We start from the raw sequence: 17,652 nt of genomic DNA, 5'->3' as shown, positions 1-17,652 counted from the left end.
GTTGTAGCAGGTGTTCAATTATCAAAAGTACTGTAATAATTTGATTTGTGACCCAATGCACGAATGCACCAAGTTGGTAAATCTTGTAATAATTTTTTAAAAATAGTAAATGGCACTATTTTTGCAAAGTTATTACAAAATCTGTTACCATAATAATTGTTAGATAAAATACAGTAGAATGTCTACTGGTTTTACCTGGAATAGGGTATGATATAGTTGATTATGGTTAGATTGTAAGGAATGCTCTTACAGTGATGATAACACTTTTTTAAAGAATATTATGTAATGAGCAGCTCTGAAAATCAGTAGATTAGAGATAATGCAAGATAATACACTTAAATATATATGTAATGTTACCACAATGAGGTAGATAATGGTATTTTATGATTAAGATGCAGTTGTGTCTTTGACACTGATATACTTAATTACTGTGGTTTCTTAACACAAAACAATATCAGTATGCTATGAATGCTTACTAGATAATGGATATGGTGGCTTAAGCCACTGCAAACTATTTGTTTACTTAGATATATAGCTATGATAAATATTGGCTGATAGCTAGGTTAGGCTAGAATATGTAAGAATAATTCCAATGCAAAATCAAGAAATTTCTTATGTATTTGGCACTGAAATATTCGGTAAACGAATGATCATAAATATCTAGGTACAAAGGACCATTATTATCTAGGTTCGAAGGACCATTAATGTGGGAAAAACCTGCTGGGATTGATATAAGAGGAGACTACCAGGGACTTGTACTGAACTAAATTAAAAAATTACTGTCTGCAAATTAATTCAACTAAAATCTCTAGCTAGGGTTGTAAATCCTAATTCCTCTTTTCCTAATGACAGACTGTGGGCTGTAAGGGACAGGTGGGGTGAATGACTTTGTTGATAGAAGTTCCAGTCCACCTGTAGACAGGGATCTCACATCAGCTTGTATTTTATACAAGGATAAGATTTAATAAATTCAGTTGTATGACTGAACACTGGCTCTGTTTAAATCAGGGATTTAAACATACATAGTCTAACCTAGCACCATAACTTACAGCCAATAGATTCTTATACTATAAACAACAAATTAAATTGTAAAAGTATAATAAATGACCTTAAATGTAGTCTAAATACTGTTAAGTAACTACTAGAAATTATATTCAATTAAATGAACTTATATGATAACTTAAAAATTAACTAAGCAAGCAATTGATAACTTAATTTATATATTCAAATATATATGCAGACATATTCAATTTATTCAGTTAGCTTGACTGAATCTTTTCCAAAACTATGGACACTTGTGAGGTTCTTACTTATTGAGGCTGAATACTTTTCTGACACAATGGACACTCATGAGGTTTAGTGCTTGGATAAGATTCACAGCTACACTACAATTTTAATAAACGTACCGATGAATGAGGCTTTGCCTCGCTTTTTAACCAACAGACAGATTTATAGGATATTAAAGTTACACAAGCATACAATTGGCCAATCATACACCAAATAACCCTCAATATACTTCTCTGCCAGTCGGGGTGCCTTGTCTGACGAGTTTGCCAGACTGATTAACTCTCTCTTGTTGAGTTTAGGCACTATATTTTGCTACAGCGTTGCTGTATGATGATCTGGTAGCGTTGCTACTTGGATTTTTCTTTAACTGCGTTGCAGAAGAATGATATTTGATAAAGAATAGGAATGAAGGTGGTGGAAACCGCGTCACTGTGATCTCCACTACACTCTTATTTTTATAAATGTTCTAGGATTTTCCTTGTAGATATTGTCCAGGTACTCCCCCAGTTCTAGAGAGTATTCACTGGTGATAAAAATGTTAAATAAGGTGTCCGTGAGCTGGTAATGTTCGCTAAGGATCAGTCACTTGTTCACTCATTTGTAAACAAACGCGGAGTGCCGCTGGGCTTTGTTGGTGGGCGCTTCACTCCCCCCATCGCCCTGCCATGCTCTCTGAGCACGGTAGCCTTCTATCAATATTGATTGATTATTTTTACAGTCTAGACTTATGATTGAAATAAGATGTGATTATAATATAATTAGATATAAGATTTAAAGATTATAAGTAGTATTTGTAAGTACCACTGATTCTTATTAAGGATTCGATATTATCCCTACCGGATGTTGAATAAATGTTCCAATAGTTTTTTAATTAACAAATCCTTCTAGAAGCTTCTGGATCCTTGAGAAATCATGTACAAAGTCACGTAGGCATCAAAAGGGCCCCTGTTGCGTACGTGTTCATGGTGCCATTGTCATCCAGGATCAAGCTATATAATGAATCTTTCATGATTCTAATATGATTTTGATACGATTTTGATATGATTTTGATATGATATAGAAATTATACATTTCTTAGATGATTATTAGATATGGTGGGTAAAAATTTCCCACAAGGACTAGAGTAAATGAAGGTTGTGTCGTCAGCAAATAGGATTGGTTTGAGGTGTTGGGAGGCATTTGGAAGGTCATTAATGTAGATGAGAAAGAGGAGAGGGCCAAGTATGCTGCCCTGGGGAACACCAATGTTGATGGGTAGGGTGGGAGAAATTGTATTATTCACAGAAACACATTGGAGCCTGTCAGTAAGGTAGGATTTGAGGTATTGTAGGGAGTGTCCTCTGACACCATAATGATGTAATTTAAGAAGAAGGTTTTGGTGGTTGACAGTATCGAAAGCTTTACGCAGGTCCACAAATAGCCCAACAGGGAACTCATTTTTATCAAGAGCTGTATGAATCGAGTTAAGCATACTAATAAGTGCATCGTTAGTGCTTTTTTGGGGCCTGAAGCCATATTGGCAAGGGCTAAGTATATTGAATTTGGCTAGATATGAGTAAAGCTGCTTATAGATAAGTTTTTCAAAAATTTTTGACAAGTTTGGCAGGATTGATATAGGTCTGTAGTTGTTAACATCTGTGAGATCACCACATTTGTGGACAGGCGTTACTCTCGCTTTTTTTAGAATATCTGGAAAGGTTTGGAGTTCAAGTGACTTGTTGAAGAGCAAAGCAATAGCAGGGGCTAAAGATCTGGAGGCTTTTTTGTAGATTAAAGTTGGTATCTCCTCAAGGGCACCAGACTTGGTTTTAAGGGAAAGGATTATCTCATTGACGTCAATGGAATTAATAGGCTTTAGGTACAGAGACTGGGGATAGTTCCCTGTAAGATAGTCCTTAATGTCAGTACTGGAAGATGGAATATCATTAGCAAGGGATGAACCAATGGAAGAGAAGAACCTATTGAACTCAATAGCAGAATCAGAGGCTGAAAGCTGACCATCGTTATTAGACAGGAGAGTCAGTTTGTTATTTAAAGACTTCTTGGATCCCAATATTTGTGAAATTGTTCTCCATGTTTGTTTAATGTTGCTCTTTATTTGGGTAAATTTATCTTCGTAGTATTTAGTTTTGGCTCGTCTAATTATTTTAGATAGCAATAATGAGTAATTCTTTGAGAATTCTTTGGAGACAATTCCTAACCTATGCTTTTTCTCAAGGTCATGTTTTTTATTAATAGATTTAAGTATTCCCTTTGTAAGCCAGGGATTGTTAAGCCTTTTGGTTGTGACTTGTTTTGTAAGCATAGGACAGTGGGTATTATAAAGGCTAAGAGTTTTTTGAAGAAAAGATTGAACTGCTAGGTTGATGTCCTCTATGTTACCTAACTCGGACTCCCAGTTGACATTATCAGTAGCAGTTATAAAATTGTCTATAGCAGTTTCATTGTGTAGTCTAAAACGTATCTCTCTTGACTCAAGAGGTGGTTTGCTAATGTTAGTTAAGAGAAATGTGGGGTAATGGTCTGTAGTGCTATCGGTGATTATACCTGAAGTAAGCGGAGAGGTTATATTTGTCCAGATGTGATCTAGAGTCGTGGCAGTGCTATCAGTGATTCTAGTAGGTCTAGTGATTAAGGGTATGAGGAAGCAGGAATTCATACAGTTGAGGAAGCTAACAGCAGTAGGGTGTTCTGGCTCGCAGAGGTCAATATTAAAGTCCCCTGCGATAATTAGGTGGTTTTTGTTCAGTCTGTTATCAAGTATTAGATTTCTAAGGTTTGAGTTGAATTCGGACACATCAGTGTTAGGAATTCTATAAACTGCACCCACAGACAGGATAGACTCGGCACCCTTGACTCTGAAGCTGGCGAAGATATACTCCCCATAGCAGTCTCTAGTTCTAATTTCTTTTAAGCATGTTAGTTCTTGGTGGTAGTAAAGAGCAGTGCCACCACCTCTCTGAAGTTGACGACAGTTGTGGATTGCTGAGAAGTTAGGCATGTTAAAGAGTTGAGTAGTATCATCTTTCAACCATGTTTCAGTAAGTATAATAAAAGAGAATTTGTTGTCAATAGATTCAATCAAGGCACTAACATCATCGAAGTGTTTACCTAGGGATCTAACGTTCAAATTGATTACAGAGATATTGTGACTATGAGTTAATACATTGTTTACATCATGTGCTGCAAAATATCTGCAATTTAGATCATTAAAGTGATTATTGTCATAGATAGTGGATAAGAGGTTAAGTTCTGGGTCTATACTTGACTGCATAAAAAAAGCTGATTGCAGGAAAAACAAGAAAAACAAAAAGAAATAAATGTACACATTACTGTACCAAACAAACACAAAAGGGTCTTACAGGGGTACAATGGAGTAAGGGAGTATGGCTAGGCTAGGAAACCTTGGTAATGAATGAGATTAAAGAAAAAAACATATAAACATGGACTATACAAAACACAAGATATAGATATACAAAACAAAAATATAAACAAGACTAAGCAATACAAAAAAATTGAGCAAAAATGAAAAATGAGGTAGATTGCTTACAGGTACTCTCAGGTACACTGTAAGTAACAATAAACAGAAAATATATATCAATATAGAAAAGAATGTCACAATACAATAAGATAAGCAATTACATGAACAGATGAAAAACAAATCTGCTGTAAAATAGGAAGTAATTATAGCAAAACACAATATAATAATATAGCAATACAATAAGAGCTTACAAAGTATTGAGTCTGCTAAATTAGAGAATAATTATGGCAAGACACAACAATAAATGCAAGCAAACAAGGAATTGAAACAATTAGAGGTAGAATTAAGGTCACTAGATAGCCATGGAGGATACACAAGTTTGGCAGAGAGAACAAAAAATCAGTAGAGACTGTCAAGATGAATATATAAAAAAATTTGACAAATGATAATTGTAAAGTAAAATAATCTTAAAAGATAATAAATTTTATTAAGCTTAGTTTTAACTTATAATTAGTATGAACTTAATTAAAAGAACAAAAATGAGATCAATAATTGATTTCAATAAATGACATAGATCAATACAAATAAATTTAAAATATAAATGGAATAGGGTAAGATTAGATTTAAGAGTAAAATTTTACAATGAAACTGAGGTAGATGCTTGCATAAGTGCATGGAGACTTGATGGATTATTTAGGAAATTATATGAATAGGAGAACATCAGGTAAATGGTAAGGCAGAGACAGCACCTTAGACAAAGTTAGATTAAGTTAGGTTAGGCTCAGGCACTGAAAGAGTTATTTTAAGTACTGGCATTGGTCGGGTTCAGGTTTTCAGATATACCACAATCACTTAAGAAGGCCAGGAGTTGTTGGTCACATTTTATTTCATATCTTTTTCCTGTAGCTTCTTTCTTCGCAAAAATCGTACCATTCCTTGTGTAGCACTGCTTGATAAGACCAGGGTTTTGTTTGCGAATTTGGCGCAGCCTGTAGAGGAGGGATCCACGCTGCTTTGTAAGACACTCATTTATATAGAGGTTGGTTTTTTGCTGAACAGCTGTTTGTATGAGGTCAAACTTCGCAGAAGGATTTGCAAGTTTATGAGCATTCTCCTGTTACGGGGATTGTTTTTATCTATCCTAATAGCCGATTTGATTTGAACATTGACACTGATCTTTGAATTAATTAGGGTGTTGGCTATGTTACAGCAATCCTCACCTTGTTGTTCAACAGGTAGATCAGTAGAGCTAATTATCAGGGAGTCATGAAGTTGTTGTTGCTCTTGGTCATCTTTGGAAGCCGCCTGGTGAGTCTGAAGGAGATTGATCTGTTTTTCCAGCTTTTTAAGGAGGTCACTTTGAGCTGTGAGGGTTTCTTCAGCCTGAATCTTACGTATTTGATCCATTGCATCATTTGCAACAGTTTGTATGTTGAGAATTTCTTGGTTGTTGTTCATCGACGATTTAAGGAGGCGGTCTATGGTATGTTGTTGTCGGGTGACTGTGTCTTGGAGGGCCAAAATAGCTTCTGATTGCATTTTCACAAGGTTGTGCAGTTTCTGGAGCCATGGATTACTTCAGAGAGGTTTGAAGTTTATACAGGGAGCCATAGATTGAGTGAATTCTAAAGCTAGAGATCCGAGGTGAGTTGAAGGGGGGGAGTGAGGAGGGGGAGCGGATGCTGTGTTTACAAACATCGGCGAGGGTTGCGGCGTTGCCAGTGTTTCATTCAGAACTCTAGGAGTAATGGAACCAGAGCGAGAGGCACCCCTACCTTGCTTGTTGTTATGTTTGGGCATGTTTTCGATGAATAGCCCCCTCCCCGCTCAGCTCGTTGTCGCCGTGTGGGGGCTTAGTGGGCGGCTGCCGGAGTATGATGCTCCTTGGGACAGTCCTCTGCCCTTTTCTAGCCTTGTGCTCCTGCTGCCGTCCTCTCCAATTCTGCTGGGCATCTTTTCCTTTTCCTTCTGTTTCGTTTTTCTCCCCCCTCTTCTCCTATCTGCTTGCCGTTTCCTACCGACCTTTTGCTCGTTCTGGTTCTTCCCTTGGACTTCTTCTATTTTGACGCCCGGGTGCTTGAGGAGGCATACTCGTGCACCCGTAGAACTGCAGTACCCGACGTCGAGAGCGAGGGGAACCTTTTATTGTCAATCCCCACTTCGTCACTGAACCCGATCTCGACGGACTGTCGGTTTCTTAAGGTGGCGTTTGTGGGGCGTATACTCGCGACGCACCCCTAGGAGGCCCCGACAGGATCGGCGATAGCTTCTTGTTGGGTGTCCTGCCTCTAATTGTGGCTCCATGGTGGGTGTGGGGGCACATTCGTGAGTGAATTCTTTCTTTCGTCAAGATGATTACCCCTGCTTCGGCTTCTTCTGGTTTACCTTCTCAGGCTCGTGGGGTGGGCGACCAAGCCCCCGAGTCGGTCCGTATTGGAAGACCGGGCTCTGTAGCCTCCGCTGCATTGGGCCCCGACCTTGCTCCTCCTTTGGCCTCTCTGACTCCTTCCTCTGGCTCCCCTCCCTCCTCTGTGGTTGGGTCGAGCCCCAAGCCCCCAGTGGTGACTACCTCGTCCCCTGGCGTGGCTCCTTCTCTAGTTGTAACTACTGCGCCTTTTAACCCCTCTCTCTCTGGGGGTTCTCACCGCCGTCTTCGTCACGGCCGCCCTCGCTCGATTCCTTCCAGTTCTGCTACCTATCATGCCTTGTTTGGTCCCGCTTCGTGGGCCAAATATTTTGATCTCCTCCCTCTTGATTCTGCGCCTCCTGACGATTTCTCCCTCCATCGACATCTCATTGATTCCGTGGATGCCTCCATTACTTTCAACCCCACTCGTCTCGGTACACGTGTCGTTGCTGCTCCTTCTCAGGATGCTGCTTCCCGCTTGGCTGCCTTATCCTGCCTTGGCGAGACCCCCGTTCGGGTCTCGAAGAACGTTCAGTTGAATGCCAGTGTTGGCACTATTTTGCTCCCGCCCCATGTTGCGACCGGTGTTCGGGACCTACGCGACTGCCACGACGATATTCGACATATCCTCGCTGCCCAGGGCCATTCTATTCTCCAGGTGGACACGTTTACTCGTCCCCCTCGTGGTAGTCGCCGTCAACCCCTCCGGGTTGTGAAGATTACCTTTGATGGTAGGACCCTTCCACCCTCTGTCATTCTTGCTGGTGCCAGGTGCTCTGTCCAGGAGTACATTCCTTCTCCTCGGCTCTGCAACAAGTGCTGGAGGTTTGGGCATGGTGCCCTCCGCTGCTCCGGGACTGTCTCTCTCTGTCCTTTGTGTGGTGGCGAAGGTCACTCTAAGTCGGAGTGCGCTTCTCCCCAGGCTCGTTGCCTCAACTGCGGTGAGGCCCATCCTACCTTCTCCCGTGCGTGTGTCCATTACAAGCTTGAGGCAGCCGTCCTCAACTTGAAGCACCGGGAGCGTTTATCTTTTCCTGAGGCGAGGCGCCAGGTTCGCCGGCTCCCGCCTTATGCTAATATCTCTTATGCTCGCGTGTTGCGCTCTTCCTCTCCTCGTCCTTCCCGCCTTCCTCAGACTCTCAACCGTTTCCAGGCCTTGGACCCTGATGCGCCCACTGCCCCCTCCTCTGTCCCTTTGGGTTCTCTCCCGAAGGATCCTCCTCCTGGTCCTCTGTCTGGGGTTCCCCTTCCTTCTACCCGGTCTGTCGTGTCTTCTGTGTCTCCTTCCTCGTCCCCCTCCGATCCTCCTTCCCATCCTCTTCCTCCATCTATCGGCTCTCCCTGCCGCCTGTCGGTGCGGGCGGATGTCCATCGCTCTCCTAACGGCCGTCGTGTGTGCTCTCGTTCGGCTTCTCCTGTTGAGACACTGGAATCCGTTGCCCGGTACGTAGTTGCTGGGACACCGGTCTCTTTAAGTCAGAAGCGTAAGCCTGGCTCCTCTCCTTCCTCTTCCCCGGCGGGTAAGAAGGCTTCGCTTTCTTCCTCAGCTCCTCCTTCTGGCTCTGTTGCTCCTTCCCCTCCCGTTTCAGTGCTTGCGCCCCCTGTTCCTGCTATGGAGGTTTCTTTGGCCCCTGCTTCCCTTTCGGTTGCTGCTCTTGCTGGGGTGCGCTCCTCTCTTTCTACTCCCCCTCTTCCTGCTGCTGTCCTTGACTGCTCCTCTCCGTTGTCTCCTCCTCCTCCTCCTCCTCCTCCTCCTCCTCCGGACCCTGCCCGCCCACCTCTGATCTGTTCTCCCGTTTCCTTCCCTCCGTCTTTGCTCAGTTTACCCATGCCCCCTAACCCTGACTTTGCTGACCCTGATCCCGACCCTGATATTCTTTAACGTGCTCTGTTGGTCTTTCGCCTTTGTTTCTTCCTTGTTCTCTGTTTTTGTCCTTTCTCTTCTCGTCGTTGTCCATTCTTCAATGGAACGTTCGAGGTTATTACGCCAATTTCCTCGAACTCCAACTTCTGGTTTCGCGGTTTTCGCCCCTTTGTGTCTGTCTCCAGGAGCCGATGCTTGGTGCTCGTCCTGGTCGTTTTCGTGGCTATTCCTTTCTCTCCCCCCCCCCAGCCATTGCTGGGGCTTCTAATTCTTCTGCTCTCTTGATTCGGGCTGATGTTCCCTTTGTTCCTTTACTTTTTCCTTCGCCTCTCCATTGTTCTGCTGCTCGTATCTTTGTGGGGAAATGGTACACAGTTTGTTCCATTTATCTCCCCCCGAGTGTCCCGCTCTCTCTTCCTGATTTGAAACACCTCCTAGACTCCTTGCCGGAGCCTGTGCTCCTGCTGGGTGACTTCAATTGTCGTCATTCTCTTTGGGGTGACGTTCTGACGAATACCCGGGGTCGCCTCCTTGAGCCGTTTCTCCTCTCTTCTTCCCTGTCTCTTCTGAATTCTGGTGAGCCCACTCATTTGGACTCTCGAACTCGCACCCTTTCTTGTCTTGATCTTTCTCTCTGCTCTTCTTCTCTTTACTTAGATTTCACATGGCAGGTTCTTGATGACCTCCATGGAAGTGATCATTTCCCCATCCTTGTTTCCTTTTTCTCTTTTCGCCCTTCCCTCTCTTTCCCTAGGTGGCAGTTTGCTAAGGCGGACTGGACCCTATTTTCCCTCAGTGCTACTCTCTCTGACCTCTCCCTTCTGCCCCTCTCTCGCGCTCTCCTCCTTTTTCATGACACTGTCTTTGACGCTGCCCTCCGCTCTATTCCTCGCTCTTCCTCTCGGGGTCCACGGAAGTGCGTTCCCTGGTGGAATGCGGACTGTGCTCGGGCTGTCCGCTGTAAGCGTGCAGCCTGGAAGAAGCACCGCCGTAGGCAGACGACCGATTCTTTTCTTTTCTTTCGGAAAGCGAGTGCGGTGGCCCGTAGGGCCATCCGTACGGCTAAACGTGAATGTTGGGCATCTTATGTCTCGACAATTACGTCCGAAACCCCTCTGGCCCAGATCTGGAAGCGTATCCGCAAGATAGCGGGTAAGTTCGTTCCCGATGTTTCACCGGTCCTTCACCTCCATGATACTCTTGTGGCGGACCCGTTGCAGGTCGCTTCCGAACTGGGTTCCCACTTTTCTTCTGTTAGCTCTGGTCTTCATCTTCCCCAATCTTTCCTTCTTCGTAAACCTGTCCTTGAGTCTCGTCCTTTAGATTTCTGCACTCATCTTCAGCTTCCCTATAATGATCCCTTCTCTCTCTCTGAACTTCGTTCTGCCCTGGCCCTCTGCGGTTCTACGGCGGCGGGCTCCGATGGTATTCATTATGAGATGCTTCGCCATCTCCCTCCGAGCACGTCTCAGTATTTACTGAGTCTGTATAATCGGATCTGGGAGTCGTCGTCAGTCCCTGAGGACTGGCTCGATGCCGTTGTCCTCCCTGTTCGCAAACCGGGGTCTCTGGGTACTTCCCCTAAGGACTTTCGCCCTATTGCTCTCACAAGTTGTGTCTGCAAACTCTTTGAACGTATGGTTAACGTTCGTCTGATGTGGTTCCTGGAACACCATCACCTCCTCTCCCCTTCTCAATTTGGTTTCCGCAAGTGCCGCAGCACGACAGATGTCCTGGTGAACTTGGAGGTCTATATTCGTACTGCTTTTGCTGCGAAGACCTCCGTTGTTGCCGTCCTTTTTGACCTAGAAAAGGCTTACGACACCACTTGGCGTTATCATATCCTATCTCAACTTCATTCTTTTGGCCTTCGTGGTCATCTCCCTCTCTTTCTCCGCAGTTTCCTCTCTCGTCGTTCCTTTCGGGTGCGCCTTGGTACCGCTCTCTCTCCCTCTTTTCAGCAATACGAAGGTGTGCCCCAGGGTAGTGTTCTGAGCACTACTCTTTTTCTGGTTGCCCTCAATGGTCTTCTTTCCTCTCTTCCTTCTGGTGTCTTCTCCGCTCTCTATGTCGATGATCTTACCCTTTGTTGTCAGGGTGATGATTCGCCTCTCCTTCAACGCCGGCTTCAACTTGCGACTGATGCCGTGTCGTCTTGGGCCACAGGTCATGGCTTCAAGTTCTCTACTTCTAAGACTTGTGCCATGACTTTTACGCGGAAACGGGTTGTTCTTCGTCCCTCTTTGTCACTTTATGGTCATCCCCTTGAATACAAAGATTCCGCGAAGCTTTTGGGGTTATTCCTTGACACTCGTTTGTCTTGGTCTCCCCATATCTCTTGCCTCCGTGTTGAGTGCTCTAAGTCCCTTACCCTCCTTCGGGTCTTGTCCCATACTTCTTGGGGGGCAGATAGGCGCACTCTCCTTGCTTTACATTCCTCTCTCGTCCTGTCTAAGCTCGATTATGGTTGCCCTGCTTACTCGTCTGCTTCTCCTTCTACTCTTCGCCGTCTTGATGCTTTGCACCATACTGGGTTGCGCCTCAGTTCTGGTGCCTTTCGTTCGACTCCCGTCCTTAGCTTGTATGTTGACACTGGCTTCCTGTCTCTCCAGGACCGCCGTGATCGCTACTGTCTTCGCTATCTTGCGCGGTCCTTGCAACATCCTTCCTCTCGCCTCTGTCGTGCTTTAACTTTTACCCCTCCTGCGGTTCCTGTTCCTCTTCACCACCTCCCTCTTTCTGTCCGGTTATCTCGCCTACAGGATTCTCTTTCCGTTCGTATTTCTGATGTTTCTCCTCGTGTTGTTCCTTCTTTGCCCCCGTGGAGGGTCCCTCTTCCGCGGTTTTGTACATCCTTGACTCGTATCACTAAAGCTTTTACCCCTCCTACAGTTCTAAAACGCCTTTTCCTCGAGCACTTTTCTTCTCACTCCCGCTCCGTTTCTGTCTTCACCGATGGGTCTAAGTCAGCGGACGGTGTTGGCTACTCTGTTGTTTTTCCTGATCGCACTTATATGTGTCGCTTGCCTCCGGAGACTAGCATCTTTACAGCGGAACTTTATGCTATTCTCTATGCTCTTCGTCTCCTGCTTTCTCGTTGTCAGTCTTCCTTTGTGGTTGTTGTTGACTCTCGTAGTGCCCTCATGGCTCTCGGGTGCTTTAATCCAGTTCATCCGGTAGTTGTCGAGATCCAGCATTGGCTGTTTCTCGTTCACAGTAAATTTAAGTCGGTTGAGTTTTGTTGGGTTCCCAGCCATATTGGCGTGTCTTTAAATGAGCGTGCGGATGCTGCCGCTAAGGAAGCTGTCCGCTCTTGTCCCATCTCTCGTAAAGGCATTCCGTATTCCGACTTTTACCCGGTTATCCATTCCTCAGTCCTTACCCGTTGGCAGGCTTCTTGGTTGTCTGTTACTGGTAACAAGCTACGTACTCTTAAATGTTGTGTTTCCTCGTGGCCGTCCTCCTTCCACCGTAACCGGCGGTGGGAAACAGCTCTGGCGAGGTTGCGTATTGGCCATACTCGCTTAACCCATGGTCACTTGATGGAGCGCCGCCCTGCTCCTTATTGTCCTAGTTGCATTGTCCCTCTTACGGTCGTGCATGTCCTTCTTGAATGTCCTGACTTCCAGGACGAGCGTGTGTCTTGCTTTCCGACCGCCCCTCGCGGTCACCTGTCCCTCGATAGAATTCTTGGTGACTCGGATACTTTTGATATCGTTCGCCTTATGCGTTTTTGTTCTCGTATTGGCATCCTTGGTGATATTTAACGCCCTCTGATTATTTTGCGTATTTGATGGTGCTACATAGCCTTCCCGGTTTGATGCCTTCTTTTGATAATTACTTACTTACTTTCGATGAATAGATTCTTGGTAGCGTTTCTAAAGGCAGATACTTGGTGAATTATAGTAGGGATGACTAGCGTATAGGGAACACTTGGCAGGAGGGTCGTAGAAAGGCAGGCGAAAATTGGTTAATTTTGGTTGATTACTGTTGAGGTTCACTGTGAGTTATGTCATATTAAGTCTCCATGCACTTTACTCGTGCTAGGCAGCAGTTAGGCCATGCAACGTTGAGTGGAGACGAAATTAAACACGAAATTTCAGCAGCTGTGACGGAGCCGGTACCACCGCCAGCGTTTCCCGCCGTTCTCCATACATACATACATCCATCCATACATCCATACATACATACATACATACATACATACATACATACATACATACATACATACATACATACATACATACATACATGCATACATGCATACATACATGCATGCATACATACATACATACATACATACATACATACATACATACATGCGTACATACATACATACATACATGCGTACATACATACATACATACATGCGTACATACATACATACATACATACATACATACATACATACATACATACACGTCCAGTCAGTATATAGCTATTTCGTGACAAAATCCAATACAGTTCATATTGGTGAGACGCCACTGTGATGAGGAGTTTAAATATCACAGGAACTGTAGGTTAATGTGTGACAGGTGAGGTTAGATGAGGCATCTACAAGCATCAGCTGGAGTGTTGTGGAGGCTGGTGGTACTATGCCCAGATGTTGGAGGGTGAATTTGACTCTCCCTCCCTCCCTCCCCCCCTCCCACATTGACCGCAGAACGTCTAAGGTTACTTTCCACTCTCGCTTACCACGGGTATAACCCCCCCCCCCCCCCAACACACACACACACATGCATCAGATTCTTAACTTACAATATTTATGATTTACCAATTTATGTTACTACACTGACTCTCAATTTCACAATATTGTGTAAACTTTGATGAATCGCTCGTCTATGGGTCATCCAATAATGTTAGCAGACTTCTAGATGTTACCACTGCTAGGTTTAGGCTCAGCTACAAGTACCTCTGGGAGTTTGTAACATCTGATGATGTAGATTTGACTAAATGTAAAATCTGTCAGCAGAACTATTCGCATACTTTGCGTCATTATATAATGGAATGTGAAAAAATCGCGGAATTTAAAGATAACACCATCAATGGTGTCCATGAAATGGGTAAGTACTTCATTCATAATGATGTGCTGCCCGAAATTTTAGCGAAGTATCCAAAATTTGCTTACTGTAGGTAATGCATGCACATGACTGCAAAGCTGCCGCCCAGTTGATGTGACGATGTGTTATGAATTTTGTGGTTAGCTCCTCAAGATTGTAACTTGCTTAGATAAATAAATTGTGTGTTCAGTCCCTGAACCCATTATGTGATAAATTAACTAAACTAAGAACTATAGTATGGCGACGAAACCTGAACTGCATAATGTAAATAGGGATTAACCAGAAAAAGATATAGGTGAAGAATAACACCAGGTAACTGTAAAGCTGCCGCCCAGTTGGGTGGGTGTGGAGCACATGTCTGTAAAGCTGCCGCCCAGTTGGGTGGGTGTGGAGCACATGTCTGTAAAGCTGCCGCCCAGTTGGGTGGGTGTGGAGCAAGACTAGTAACTGTGCGACTCCTCATAGATGTAAAGTGCCTTGTATAGTGACTGTTGTGAGCCTCTTGTTGAATTACTTGTGACACAAAAGATTACTGATGTGTGTATTTGTGTGGGTCATTAAATATGTATGTGTATGTATATATGTATACGTATGAATATGTACATGTATGCATAAGTATGTGTACATTAATAATTTTGTAACTAGCGTCAAAAGATTGTTATTTGCTTAGCTAAACGAACTAGAGGGTTCAATTCCTGAACCGATTATGTGCCTCTGTAATCCCTTACACCACCGCCCACGGGATGTGTATTATGGAGTGCATTATAAAGAAAGAAAATAAATGGACCGAACCCCACAATTCATTTAGCTAAGCAAGTTACAATCTTGATGAGCTAGTTACAAAATTCACTATAAGTCGTCACATCATAAATGGGTTCGAGATGGACCACAAGTAGTGCATTACATAATTTATCAGTAATGTGCAGCCTGTGATCCCCGCCTGGCTGGATACTGATACCTAGGTAGTTTTCATGTGTCTGGACACCGGCGATAAGGTGGTATTATTTATTTAACTAAAGAGATATATATTTTTAAATGTTGTCACATTAACGGCTACATCTTCCTTTCTTCTGACATATAGATTTTTAAAATTAATTAAAATATATGGAAACTAATTATACAATTTATTGGCTGGTGTGCAGGGCTTCACACTTCCAGAGCCAGCCATCAAGTAACTATCAAAACGCATATATCTTCGTTTTCACTTCAGTTATATTTATGACAAAGGATTTTAAATGTAGCCTATATTTCTACCTTTCTGATGACATAAATACTTTCGTTAATTACAATATCTAGATCAAACTAATATTGATTTTCAAAAGGTTGTATATTTTCCATCAATGGAGAGCATCAGCCAAGAAGCCTTCTTTAAAATATGAATATCTTTCCTCACCCAATAAGATCTAATCTCTGAGTAAAACGCAAAAAACGACTTGATTGTAACCTATCCACCGCTGCCCATTGGATGGGGAAGAGGGGGTTATGTGTAGGATAAACATATCAATTGTGACACCAGCCCTCCATATATGTCAGTTGCTTAAATTATAAACTGTACTTGTGGTCGGTCTCGAGCCCATTGTTGATGTGACAATGTGCATTGACTTTTGTAACTAGCTTGTCAAGATTATAACTTGCTTGGCTATATGAATTGTGGGCTCAGTCCCTGAGCCCATTATGTGCCTCTGTATTACTCCACTATCGCTCATAGGATGGGTATGGGGTGCATAATAAATAAACTAAACAAAGCTCTGCCTTTTTGATAACATATACAATTATGAGCTTTATTTGTGAATCTCAATTAATTAAACAATATATCACAAAGCCTGTAGGGTTCGGTGAGATTAGCGAAGAGACATGGGAGATTTTACATAAGTACAGTACATGGTAGTTTAAGTAGCGAACGCATGTCAACGAATAACGAGTATATATAACAAAACTATTGTCCTATGAAGTCGATTTAACTTCCAAACATATATTTTTTAATAAATGTTAAATGTTTTCTGGCTAGTTATGTTAGATTTTATTAAAAATACGTATTCTACCTGTTAACATTATAATTTAAATTTGTGATAATTTGTGTGCAGAGAAGTGCGACAACTGGATATGCCAACAAACACTTTCCAAACAACGATATATCTTGGATAAGTCGCTCCACAACATTGACGCTTGGACTGTCGACTTCCTTTGATGCTACTTATTTACTTATTTCATAATGAAATTATATTAGTTTGGAGTAAATATATGTTTTCTCATGTTCTGCATTCAGCACTCACATTATAGTGAGTAAATATACCATATTACTTCATTACTTAAATAATGCTAGGAGGGTTTGAGTAGCTATGGGTCTTTAGTGGACAGAATCTCCAATAGATGGGGCGAGAGTCGCCCCATCTCTCTCGCCCGAGCAAGAGTCGAAACTTAATTTAAAATTGATATATCTTTGTTCTCGAACATGATATAATTCATTTGGTGCAATCATAATAATGTTCATATCTCGGTCTTTCTGGAGGCATATAAGATTTTAGGCTTTATTAGCGTATCTTCGTTTACTATACAATATATCGGCAAGTGCGTAGGCGTCTGCACTCCATGCCCGACAAGTACTGAGCGCTACTATAAAAACATATGTATCTTCACTTGAGCTATAAATATGACTATTGTAATGTATTTAAAATGAAGCTCTTATTTCTATCTTGCTTAAGACATTATAAAACATAAAACAAACAGGGAGACGCTCGAACGCTCATCCGCTCCTGACGACCCTGCTCCCCCTCCAGCTTTATCAGCTGCTCCTTGAGCCCACAACATCCCTAACATGATGTAACAACCCCAGAAGGCAGCTAAGTACCCAGTGACCTAAATGTGACCGAAATATTCGACAAAACCTAACCTACTACCTCATCTCGACCTCATTAGTGTTGCTCCCTGGAGGAAGCTAACCTGACGTTTGCTGCTGCCATATCAACAAGTCTACCCCATCTGCTGTATACATCTCTGCTGCTACCATGCTAAACAATTCTAAGCTCGGCAAGGCCGTAAAGAATGATAGCACACCTATCAGGATGAACCCAACCAGCCAAGCTAGCAACAGGAATAATGCGGCTGTCTCCCCCTTAGGGGCTACCGGGGGGAGTACCGACCCTCCCTGCGTCAACAATAACAAACCTTCTCAGCTGATTGAAGCGTCGTCACTGACTCGAGCCTTACAACAGTTATGTAACCATATGGAGCAACTTAAACGAGCTGCCTCCCCATGTACTGACTTTAAGCGTCCCCCTGATAATCCATGGCTCAGATTATTGACTCAAATACATGATGACCAAAAGTCTATAATCCGAGAGCAGTCGGACCTGATAATGAAGCTTCAGAGTGATGCTTTGGCAATGCACAAGGCTAACCAAGATCTGTCTGCCAGAGTCGGCCACCTCGAACATGAATTAAGCTCTCTTCGGATCTCGGTTACTAACTTTAAACCAGCAGAAACCTCTAAGAAGCAAGAAGAGATGTTACAAAAGTTAGAGAACCACTTTAACTCCCTACAACAGCAACAAAC

This window comes from Procambarus clarkii, chromosome 34 (genome assembly GCF_040958095.1).
Source record: "Procambarus clarkii isolate CNS0578487 chromosome 34, FALCON_Pclarkii_2.0, whole genome shotgun sequence".
Classification (NCBI taxonomy): domain Eukaryota; kingdom Metazoa; phylum Arthropoda; class Malacostraca; order Decapoda; family Cambaridae; genus Procambarus; species Procambarus clarkii.
This window is presented reverse-complemented; position numbering follows the sequence as displayed.